Consider the following 12,163-nt stretch of genomic DNA (forward strand, 5'->3'; position numbering starts at 1 on the left):
GCTTATCGCAGGCGAGCTACAGAGTTGAGCATCTATCGCGACTGCATCCTCTTCGGATCTCGAGTTGGGATTCCGAGAACGCTAAGCGCACTAGCGATGTTTCTCATCTACGCTGAACATAGTGGCCTCGTTGCCACGAAAACGTGTGCCAGAGGCTACATGTGGTGGCCTAACATTGATCGCGACATTGAAATGACAGTTCGAAATTGCAAGCCTTGCCAAAGCAGCCAGAGCAATCCGCCGAAGGCTCCTCTTTCAGATTGGGAAAAGCCACACACACCTTGCACATTAATTTTGCAGGCACAATTGAAGGCTGCACTTTTCTTGTGCCTGTAGCTGCCTACATAAAATGGCTTGAGATAAGGGAAATGCAACAGACGACTTCGGCAGCAGTCATTGACACCTCCGATTACTGTTCGCAACGGTCGCAATTCCCGGCAAGGTAGTGTTGGACAACGGAACATCGTGTGTGTCTGCGGATATTCTCGAGATTTATCGTGACAACGGGATCCACATCAGTCACATTGGCCCCCTACCAGCCAGCGACAAACGGACAAGTCTAGCGCTACGTTGCCGAGCTAAAACGTGCCCTTGAAAGAGACCAGACAGGGTCGCTGCAACGCCGCCTTGCGTGTTTTCTCTTCAAAGCAGTACACGATAGGTGAAAACACTACGGGCCAGACCCCAGCAAAAATGATGTCCTTACGCGAAATGCGAACGCAGCTCACAGCTATCCTCCCCTGAGCCAGAGGCAGAGACGACTCGGGACGCAAAGCCGATTCCGCGCTGCGGGACACTTGTTGATGGGCAGCGCGTCCTCGCCCGCCAGTTTATCAGAAAACCACGCCGCTAGGAAACTGCTGTTGTGAGACGCATAGGCCTGCGCTCTTGGCTCGTCAACATACATAGAGCAGTAGCACGCCGACACCTCAACCAGCTGCGGGGATTTACGGCGCCTTCCAAGAGCGGTCTGGCAGCGGCGAAGGCAAATACACTATCCTCCCATATGACTTGGCATCTCTCCTCAGAAGAAAAGACTGCGCCCAGGGCAGACCTAGAAAGCACATTTATTTATTTATTTTATTTATTTATTCAGTGATTGTGTGGGCAATACATGGTACTGCCCGTGGGGCAGGACAAAAGGAGGTAATTAGTCTCCTGACGAGGTCCTGGCCCCACTGGGCGCAACAGCAGCGGGTACAAAGTACAGGCAATGCACATGCAACTACATATAACAATCTTCACCGTATATGAAACAAAAACACATGAAACAAAAACACCGAGTTAAAAACTATCACCGCAGTACAAAATACGCATTCAGACACGTGCCAATAACAAAACATAAGGAAATGTAACAACAGTTATGAAACTCTGGAACAATGTAAAGGAATAGCACAATACATTTCGATTTCGCATCTACTTTAGTCATGTATTTGGTTTTCTGTTGAAGTGGAAAGAGGTTTTATTCTCCGTTTGAAAGTTGGCAGACTTCTACTTGTTCTTGCGATATCAAGTATGTCTGGGTAATTATTACATAGTTTCATGATTTGATGATCAATTGTCTGCTTAGCATAATTAGCCCGAGGTTTATCTACAACAATGAAAGTCCTCCGCAGATTGTGACCAGTATCCCTATTTAGATAATGACTAAAAAATCTATTATAATTGCTCGACACTTCAGAAAATACGTACACAGATAATTTCTGCTTGTATATATCGTGGAAAGGTAGGATATTATGTGTTGCCATGAACGTTACGGTGTCTAAACTTTCCTTATATAATGCTCTAATGGCCCTCCGCTGCAGTGCAAATAGTCTATCATTATCAGTCTTAATTCCGGTACCCCATACTAAACAACAGTAATTAAAGAGAGAGTGTATTAGTGAGAAATAGAGCTGCTTTTTGAGCCTGACAGGGATAAGATTTCGAAGGCGGCTTAACATTCCAATACATCTCGCTACTTTCATTCTTACATTTCCCACATGGTGGGAGCATGTTAGGTTTGACTGGAAAGTAACACCTAAGAATGTATGACAATCTACACGCTCAAGCAAAGCATCATTATAGTACAGGTTCACATTGTTGAGAATGGGCTTGTTTTTTGCAGAAAATATCATATATTTTGTTTTGCTAGTATTTATTTGAAGCTTGTTTGTATGTACCCATAAACCAAGGTCATTCAGCCATGCGTTCGACGTGGTCTCAAGTTCCTCAAGGCTCTGCCCAGAAAAAAAGACACTTGTGTCGTCAGCGTACAGCAACACCTCACCCGCAGTTGAAATGTTAATTATATCATTTATATACAGTATGAATAACAACTGGCCGAGTATAGAGCCCTGAGGAACGCCGTATTTAATGTTTTCTTTTCCTGACGTAATGCCATGTATGGAAATAAACTGAGCCCTCGAGTGTAAATAACTCCGTATAAGACTTTGTGCTGTGCCTCTAAAACCATATGCCTCAAGCTTACTGAACAAGATATGGTGTTGTATAGAATCAAACGCCTTACGAAAGTCTAGGTAGATTCCAACTGTAAATAACTTGCCTTCGATGTTACGGATGATTTTATCTTTAATATGCAGCAGGGCCATTTCGGTCGATTTCCCCTTCTGAAATCCGTACTGCTGTTCAACTATCACTTACCTTGACGATAAAAAAGTGCTAAATCGTTTATAAAGGATTCGCTCTGCAACTTTGGAGAACAGTGGCAACACTGAGATTGGCCTGTAATTGTTTAACTGATTGTATTTACCACCTTTGAGTATTAGAGTAACGCGAGCAATTTTCAGTCGTTGTGGGAAGATACCAAGGGCTAGCATTTGATTGAAAATATGAGATAGGGGCTTTGCTATGTCATCTGCAACTGCCTTAATCGGTAGGGCTTTAATATCATCTTCACCAGCAGCCGATTTGTTGTAAAGGGAATTCAAAATAGAAATAACTTCATCCTCAGATGTAGGAACAAGAAATAGACTGTCCTTTACGACATTATTAATATAACTTAAAGGGTTGCACTCTGGTTGGTTACCTGGCACGATCATTGAAGCTCCGACATTTATGAAATAATTGTTAAACAGACTGGCTAACGATTCGCGGGAGTATGTTCTTCCATTAATTTCCAGTTCTAATGGTAAGTCAGCCGTCGGGGCGTTGGTCAACTCACGAAAAACTTTCCATGTTCTGCTACTACTTTGGGTAGAGTTCTCCAACTTACGTTGAAAAAATGCAAATTTGGCTTTTTTTAAATCTGAATTTAACCTATTCCTGAAGCGTTTGAATTCATGCAATAGTTCGACTTCACGCGTTTTTAGAAAAAGGCTGAACATTTTTCCTTCTGTTTGATGCGCTTATAAAGATCCTTAGTTATCCATGGTTTCCGGGCTTTTTTGTGCTGAAGTATCGTTGATAACGGAAAGGCAACATTATAGCAATGCTTTAGTGTAGAAATGAATGCATCATATGACTTAGAGGGATCGCTTTCAGCGTACACGTTTGTCCATTTTGAAGTAGCCACCAAAGACGTGAATAAACTAACACTATGGTTGTTAATGTGTCTTTTAGTGTGTTTTATACTTTGAGAGTTGCTTTCTATGGGAAGTGCTGCAAATATGGATAAATGATCACTTATATCCGAACACAAGACACCGGATAAAGTTGTCTCCTTAGGAATGTTTGTGAAACAAAGATCAATCAGCGTGCTTGAATGCATTGTTACCCTAGTGGCTTCGGTGATTAAATTTTCACAACCATTTGCAAGCATGACTTCTAGAAGTTGGTATTTTGGTTGCTCAGCTGAAAAAAGGTCAACATTGAAATCACCAATGACAACAACGTTCCATTTTTTGGCGTTTACTAAAACCAATATTCTCTCAACAAAGCTAAGAAAGTTTTGAAGAATGCCATGGGGAGGCCGGTAGAGTGCAAGAACTAGTACATTGTGACACACAATCGCAACTGTTTCAAAATCATTGGTCACGCATGTGAAATCTGGCAAGAATTCAAACTGATGATGCTTCCGTACATAAATAGATACGCCCCCACCGCGCCTTTCCGCGCGATGAACAGAAACGTGCCTATAATCACAAAAACTGACTACTTCTGAGCTATCGCAAAACCAGGGCCCGCTTGCACAAAACAATCTTAAGACTGTCTTAGCTAAGTCCAGACTTAACTGGAGTCTAAAGAATAGGCAACTAGCATGGCCGCTTAAGACTGGAGTCAAGACTGGACTTCAGTCCTGACTTGAATAAGTCGCTTGTATGATTACGACTCTAGTGCTGTCTTGGTTAAGACACAAGGACGCCAGGTGTCTAAGTAGAGAAATTAGGGAAATACAGGGATGCGCTGGCACTGTCCCTGCTGTAAGATGTACACATTCCGTCAATTTTGCGTTGTGTAAAATCCGTGCCATTGCTTTTTGCGGCTTAAGATTGTGTTACGAGGAAAAATGCCCCAAGTGGTTGCTGAGGCCGTTCTGGGAAGCCACTCTGGTGAACATGAACCCGAAGCGTTCGACGTTCGAAACACGAGCCGTCTTAAATAAGCTTGGTCTTTCTAAAGGCACCATTTAAGTCTGGACTTAGCTCGGACTTTATCGTGCAAGCCGGCCCAGGTTGTGACAAATGATGCCGTATTGGAAGGCTCACAGAATTTCGACCTCTTCTCTAAAGGTCGCTCATTCACGGATCGTGCATTTTATCTCGACGCAAGATTCACCAATCATGCATTTTATCTTGACGCGAGACTCTCGGGTCGCTCATTCACCAATATCTGCACCAATATCACTCAGTATCAATATCAATCTAATGTTCAATATCATTCCGTTTTTAGAAAACGCCTCACTAGCTGCCACGCTCACACATTCCCATTTTTGGAGCCGTCACCACATCCTTTCTTCGACACGGTTTCCTTACCCACTGCTGGCACAGGCCCGTCGCTGGGAACGTTGCCTGTAAACCTATTTACCAGCAGTATACAAAACGGACCACAATAGCACTAAAACAAAATGCGCTTAGCACAGGTTAGAACACATGCCTGCAACACCCCTGAATAGAAAACGGGGACGTATTGACGTACTGCAAGATATGCGGATTTCGTTTTAGAGGGGCTTCGCAAAAAAATCTATACGATTGAAATATGCTTGTTAATCTATCCGTCTTCCGAAAAGTTGATTTGAATTTGTGACTAGTGTAAAAATACCAATTATACCGTTAATTTCTTAACCATCTTACTTTGAATGCTTGCACGCTTCGCCGTGATCGCGTGCACCATGCAGTGAAGTATTCTCAAAAAGCGACGGGGCCGTTTTGAAAAGAGGGCCTTTGCGACGGTGTGCCCAGTAAAGCGCTTTACCCGATAATAACGTGGTTCTCAATACGCTTTCATTTAAAAAGCAGACAAAATCGCGCAAGTGCACGGCAGGTACAAATGGTTTCGGTCAATTTATTCAGGCCCCTTAAATAAACAATGCTTTCTTATATACTGCATATTTTTTCTGGATCCTTAAAGGCTGATATAGGTATACGGAAGTTTACTGCATTCTGCCACGATATGACAGCTCCCACTAGTTTCATGCAGGACCCTATTAAAAAAAATTGTATGTCCAAAGCTGTGTAACATTTGTAATGTACTTTTAGTTCTGGTGTATGCTTATGCACAATATCAGTCATGTGCAAATGTTAGGCAGAAATGACATACAAATTTTATTTTTATTCATTTTTATTATTTTTGCATCAGTCTATTGAATATTTATTCTAATGCATCCTTCGCCACAAATGTACTTGATTTGTATATCAAAATGTCAGTACTCCACACCCCAATTTCTGAAACACAAATGAACACAAATATTTTACAGTATTGTTGACAAATACAGCTGTTCATATGTCTACAGCAGTTGCCATCATGACAGTAATGTGGTATACTTGTGCAACCACAGAATTTGCTCTCCACCGTTTTTTCCTGCAGATAAAGAAAAACGACCAGGTACTTTACTTCCAGTCATATAATTCTGGCCTGTTCTCGGTGTTGGATGTGCACAGGTATCGAGTGGTATTGCAACCAATGGTATTGCAAGATCAGTAGCCCTTGAGGTGATTTAATGCAAGCATGTGACTAGCACCAGCACGATATTGAGCAAAATCATTTGCACATACTATTCTCGTAGCTACAATTGAGAAAATGGTAGCCCACATTGGCAAGAAATATTATCATACAAGCAAAACAACACATACTTGAGAAAAGTACAAAATGACAGTTGTAGATGCCTTACACACACACCAGACATGCTGATATTTGCTCTGCAGGTCACACTACATAGTCAGCAGCAAAGAATAAATAAACAGTTTGTAAGGGTTACAGGTATTGGTCTCAAAGAGTGGAATTAATAATTTTGAAGCACTTGCGAGAGTGTAATGCAGAAAAGCTTAGTTAACATAATAACTGAACACAACAAAACATGCACATGATTTGAATCACGGTGGGTGAGGAGTGCTACAGAAGGCTATAAACATTCTAATACAAGGTTAACCAAAATGCTGTTGAATATTGTACCTGCAAATAATAAGACAGTTTTCTGTGGCCCTATATATATTTTTCAGCTGTCGCAAGTGTAATTGCAATGTAAGCACTGTCAACAATACAGGTGTGATCATTGAAAGTTGATGGCAAAATTACTCGTTACACTTTGAGCAGGTAGCTCGCATTTTATTTTTATACCACATGGCTCGTCCGAGCATTGCTGCCATGGATGCCGTACAGCGAGACAGTTTATACAAAACCTGGGGCTGTGAACACCTACCACAATAAGGTTGTCCGGACTTCTGCTTTTGCACACATTCACCAAGTCTCCCAGAGTTTACCATTGCACTCTGATACCATGCAAGTATTTGACAAAATGGCAATCTTTGAGTGATGGAAAAACATATTGCATGTTTAACAATTTACTGCACAGACTCTAACAAAATATTGTCATGGTGTTGGCGACTGGGGCTAGGCTAACAGAGCTGGTACAGGTGGAATTACATGGTCCAAGGTTTAGGTACGTCCTGCGTGTCCGGAGCCGATTCACTTCAACCTCGTTTTCACTCCGAGCACCCCATGGCATTCCTCCCTCCTTAAGCGTAACGCACACAGTCACACGTGCACACAAGCGTGCAAAAGCAACCCCCACCCCCCGAAAAAAAAAGTTTGTAGATGTAATTTGTCAGTCACCGTGCAAAGTGCGGCTTCAATCGTAAGACATGAACTGTCTCTGGACGAGGTAGCCGACGGCCTGTGTGCTCTGATTCATCTGGGAGCACCTCGTAATTGACGCTACTGATGCGTCGCACGATTTTATACGGTCCGAAGTAGCGGCAAATTAGCTTGTCTGAAAGGCCGCGACGTCGAACAGGAGTCCACACCCACACCTGGTCCCCAGTGATGTAGGAAGCTTGTCTGTGGCAGAGGTTGTACCGGCGTGAATCCCTGTCCTGTTGCTGGGTGATGTGGACGCATGCTAGTTGGCGTGCTTGCTCAGCATATTGGGCAAACTGCTCGGCGTCAGAACAAAGTTCGGTATCTGTTTGGCAAGGGAGCATTGCGTCCAGCATCGTCCGAACCTCCCTGCCGTAAACGAGGCGAAACGGCGTGAAACGTGTAGTCTCGTGGACTGCCGTATTATATGCGAACATCACATATGGTACGATCGCATCCCAAGTCTTGTGCTGGGCATCGACGTACATCGCCAGAATAACCGCGATGGTCTTATTAAGCCTTTCCGTCAGCCCATTGGTCGGCGGATGGTAAGCAGTAGCTTTTCGATGCGCCGTACCGCTGAGATGAAAGACTAATTCGGCCATCATTTTTGAAATAAAGGCAGTCCCTCTATCAGTAGTAATACAGGTAGGAGCACCGTGATCTGGTGTACAAAGAAATGGGCAACTTCAGACGCTGTACCACCAGGTAACGCTTAGGTATCGGCATAACGAGTCAGATAGTCTGTGGCGATGATTATCTAATGGTTGCCACCAGAGGACCAAGGGAAAGAACCAAGAAGGTCCATGCCGACTTGACCAAATGGTGCTCGTGATGGTATTATGGGCATGAGGAGGCCTGCAGGCTTTGATTGCGGAACCTTCGGGCGCTGACATTGCCGACAGCACTTGACATAGCGCTAAACAACAGTAGAATGTCTGTCGTATCCTAGCAAGTGTACGAGAATAGCCCAAGTGGCCAGAAGTTGGTTCATCGTGGCACGCGGAAAGAATTTCCTCTCTCAGAGCTGTGGGTACCACGAGGAGGTAGGTTGTCGACTCGGATCTAGAGTTCTGCTTATAAAGCACACCACCTCTCAGACAGATAGTTGAGAGGCTCCGAGAAAAGCACTTAGGTATGGTGACTGGCTGACCTTCTAAATAATCAATCAGTGCTCGTAAGTCTGGATCGGCACGCTGCTGATGAGACATATCTGAAGCATCAACAGCTCCGAGGAAACTGCCAGCGTCTTCCGTGTCTGGTGAAGCGAGCTCGACAGGCGCACGGGAGAGCGTGTCAGCATCTTCATGCTTATATCCGGACTTATAAACAATAGTGCGATCGAACTCCTGCAGGCGAAGGCTCCATCGCGCCAGGCGGCCGCATGGGTCTCGCAGGTTGGCCAGCCAACCAAAAGAATGGTGGTCAGTGACCACTTTAAATGGGCGACCATAAAGGTAGCGGCGAAATTTCGCATCAGCCCAAATAACGGCGAGGCATTCCTTTTCAGTAGTTGAATAGTTCGTCTCGGCGCGGGATAAAGTACGGCTTGCATAGGCGATGATTCGTTCAAAACCCTCTTGACGTTGCACGAGAACCGCCCCAAGGCCAATGTTACTGGCGTCGGTGTGTATTTCTGTCTCCCCCTGCTCATCGGAATGGGATTGGAGACGGAGACGCATCTCGGCAAAAGCAGCTTCTTGTTTGTGAGTCCAAACAAAAGGGGTGTCTCCCCGGGTGAGCCGAGTCAGCGGTTCAGCGAGATCAGCGAAGTTATCGATAAAACGCCGGTAGTAACTGCACAAGCCGAGAAATCGGCGAAAAGTTTTCTTGTCACGTGGAATCGGAAATTCCGCAACAGCAGCAATCTTGCAGGGTCGGGCTTCACGCCGGCGGCGCTGACGACATGGCCGAGAAATTTAAGCTCTCGGCAGCCAAAGTGGCATTTCTGTGGCTTAAGTGTACGGTTAGCGGATCGAAGGGCTTCGAGTACTCTACCGCAGGCGCTTAAGATGTGCAAATGATTCTGCGAAGACCCCCACGTCATCTAGGTAGACTAGACAAGGCCGGCGAGGACAGCGCCCATCATCCGCTGAAATGTGGCCGGCACGGAACACAGGCCGAAAGGTAGAACTTTAAATTCGTAAAGGCCGTCGGGTGTTACGAAGGCCATCTTCTCACGATCTCGCTCATCGACCTCAATCTGCCAGTAGCCACTTTTTAGATCAATGGATGAAAAATAGTTTGCACGCCGAAGGCGGTCGAGAGAGTCGTCAATCCGCGGCAAGGGGTAGACATCCTTTTTGGTTACGGCGTTCAGTTTGCGGTAATCGACGCAAAAATGTAACGTGCCGTCTTTCGTTTTAACTAGAACGTCCGGGGAGGACCACAGGCTATTGGAAGGCTGGACAACATCATCTTCGAGCATTTCCTTAACTTCGCGCTCGGTTGAAGAGACGCGGTAGGGGTGCTGGCGGATTGGGCGCAAATTATCAAATGTCACGATCTGGTGCTTGGCGATGGGAGTTTGATTCACTTTTGACGACGATGCAAAACACTCTTTGAATTCGAATAACAATGAAAACAGCTGGCCACGCTGGCTGACCGATAGCTCTGAGCAGACATCGAGATTGTCGAGGGATGTGGGCGGTGGCAAGGTTTCTGTGGACAAGCACTCGGAGACATCAGAGATGCGTTCGGCGAAAGCTACGGCAGTGTCACGAAAAAGGGGCCGTTACTCGTGCGAAAAATTGGTAACAAGTACCTTGGACTGACCACGGTGAAGATGTATCAAACTGCGGGCCACGCAGACTCCTTGTGTCAACAGTAACGATACGTTAGTTTCGGCTATTGCGTCACCATCGTGAAGGGCATTGCATTTGCATTAACGAAGGGGCTCGTTCGGGGTGGCAGAGTGACACTGTCCTCATAAACTCGAAGCACATTGAGTGGTTGCTTTGCACCGCTGAGGGCCACTGCTTTCTCAGTAGAAAACGAGACCTTAGAATTCCGGAGAAAATCTACGCCCAGAATCAGGTCACGCGAACAGCTTTTCAGAACAAGGCAGCTTACCACAAATGTTGACTCTTGAATTTGAACTCTGGCCGTGCACATGCCCAGAGGAGTAATCAGATGACCACCCGCAGTGCGAAAGTGTGTGCCAGCCCACAGAGACAAAACCTTGAGAACTGCGGCAAACTGGCTGCTCAAAATAGAATATCAGCGCCAGTATCCAACAGAGCTCGAACATGGCGATCATCGAGTACTACGGGTATGTCCAACGAAAGCTGCTCGCGAATGTCAGGTTTCTCAGTCTTTGAGTGCTCTGCGTCGGTGTACGCGGTATGCTTCACCTGCAATACGTCGTCGTTGCAGGTGTGTGTGTGTTTTGTTTTATTTAGAACATACTGCAGGCCTACAGTAGGCCCAAGCAGGAGGGGCGAATACATAATATATGCAAAAAGAACAGGATTAGCAAAATTGAAAAATGTTAAAATACAAGTTGTAACACAAAATACAACAATAAATACAAGGCAGAGATGCAAAATACAAAAAGTAAACGCAGAAATAAATGGCTCTCAAATTAAATGCTGTGAAGAAAACATTGAGTCAAAAGAATCAGCTCTTGTTAAAAGATCTGGCGGACACCTGTTGCACTCCTCAATGGTGCGTGGAAAAAATGTGTATTTAAAGGCGTTAATCCTAGCACTGTAAGAGGTTAATGATTGTCCATGATGATTTCGTGTTTGGCGCGTAGTGTTAGGTTTAAGGAAGGGGTCTGCATTCATAGACAGTTTATGGTTTTTTAGTAAGAAAAGTAGTTTCAGTCTTTGAATTTTCCGGCGCAGCTGTAATGTTTCAATACCGTGAGTTCTCATGAGGGTCGCTGGTGAGTCAGTTACACGATACTTTGAAAAAATAAAACGGACGGCTTTGCGTTGAATCACTTCAAGGGCCTCGATGTTACGTTTAGTGTAGGGACCCCAGACGGTGCACGCATATCCTAGTGATGGCCTTATTATTGAAAAGTAGGTTAATTTTTTAAGTTCAGGTGGCGCAAGTTTTTGTTTATGTCTAAGAAAGCAGAGTTTACGAAAGGCTGAGGAGCATACATTTGATACATGTTTATTCCAGCTAAGGTTTTTCGTTATTGTAGCTCCTAGATACTTGTACTCGCTGTCTTCGGTCAGAAGGTGAGATGAAATATTGTAAGGAAATGAGAAGGAAGCCTTTTTGTTAGTTATCTTCATGTATACAGTTTTCTCTAAATTTAGCTTCATGTCCCATTTATTACACCATGTATGTATGTTCTAAAGATTGGAGTTTAGTAAAACTTGATCATCTTGGCAAATAATCTGGTGAAATAAAACGCAGTCATCTGCAAATAATCCAATTTGAACAGGGTAGTTATAACGTTAGTAATGTCATTGATATATATCAAAAGGAGGAGCGTTGCAGCGTTCCTTCCACCGGCAATTCGTCGTCGTTGCGGGTGCGTGATTGCGTCGTTTGTTCTACCGGCAATTCGTCGTCGTTGTGGGTGCGTCGTTTCGTCTTCGTTTCCACCGGCAATTCGTCGTGGTTGCAGGATTGTAGGTATTAAAATACAAATTCACAGCTTAAAGACATATCTGTAATCTATTAAGTACCATACTTTACCATATGGAACCAACTCTTGGTGTAACCGATGTTAAGGTTACGCTTGGTTTCATTTATTGGGCTTAACATCCCACAGTGACTCAAGCTACGAGAGATGCATTAGTGGAGAGGTTGGGAAATTTCGACCACCTCGGATCTTTTAACAATCACTGACATCGCACAGCAGACGGGCGCCTATGTTTTTGCCTCCATCGAAATGTGGCCACCGTGGCCAGGATTCAATCCTTCATCTTCGGGTGCAGTAGTCGAGCACCCTAACCACTGTAATTGA

Source organism: Amblyomma maculatum, chromosome 1 (assembly GCF_055883805.1).
Source record: "Amblyomma maculatum isolate TAMU_Amacu chromosome 1, ASM5588380v1, whole genome shotgun sequence".
Classification (NCBI taxonomy): Eukaryota; Metazoa; Arthropoda; class Arachnida; order Ixodida; family Ixodidae; genus Amblyomma; species Amblyomma maculatum.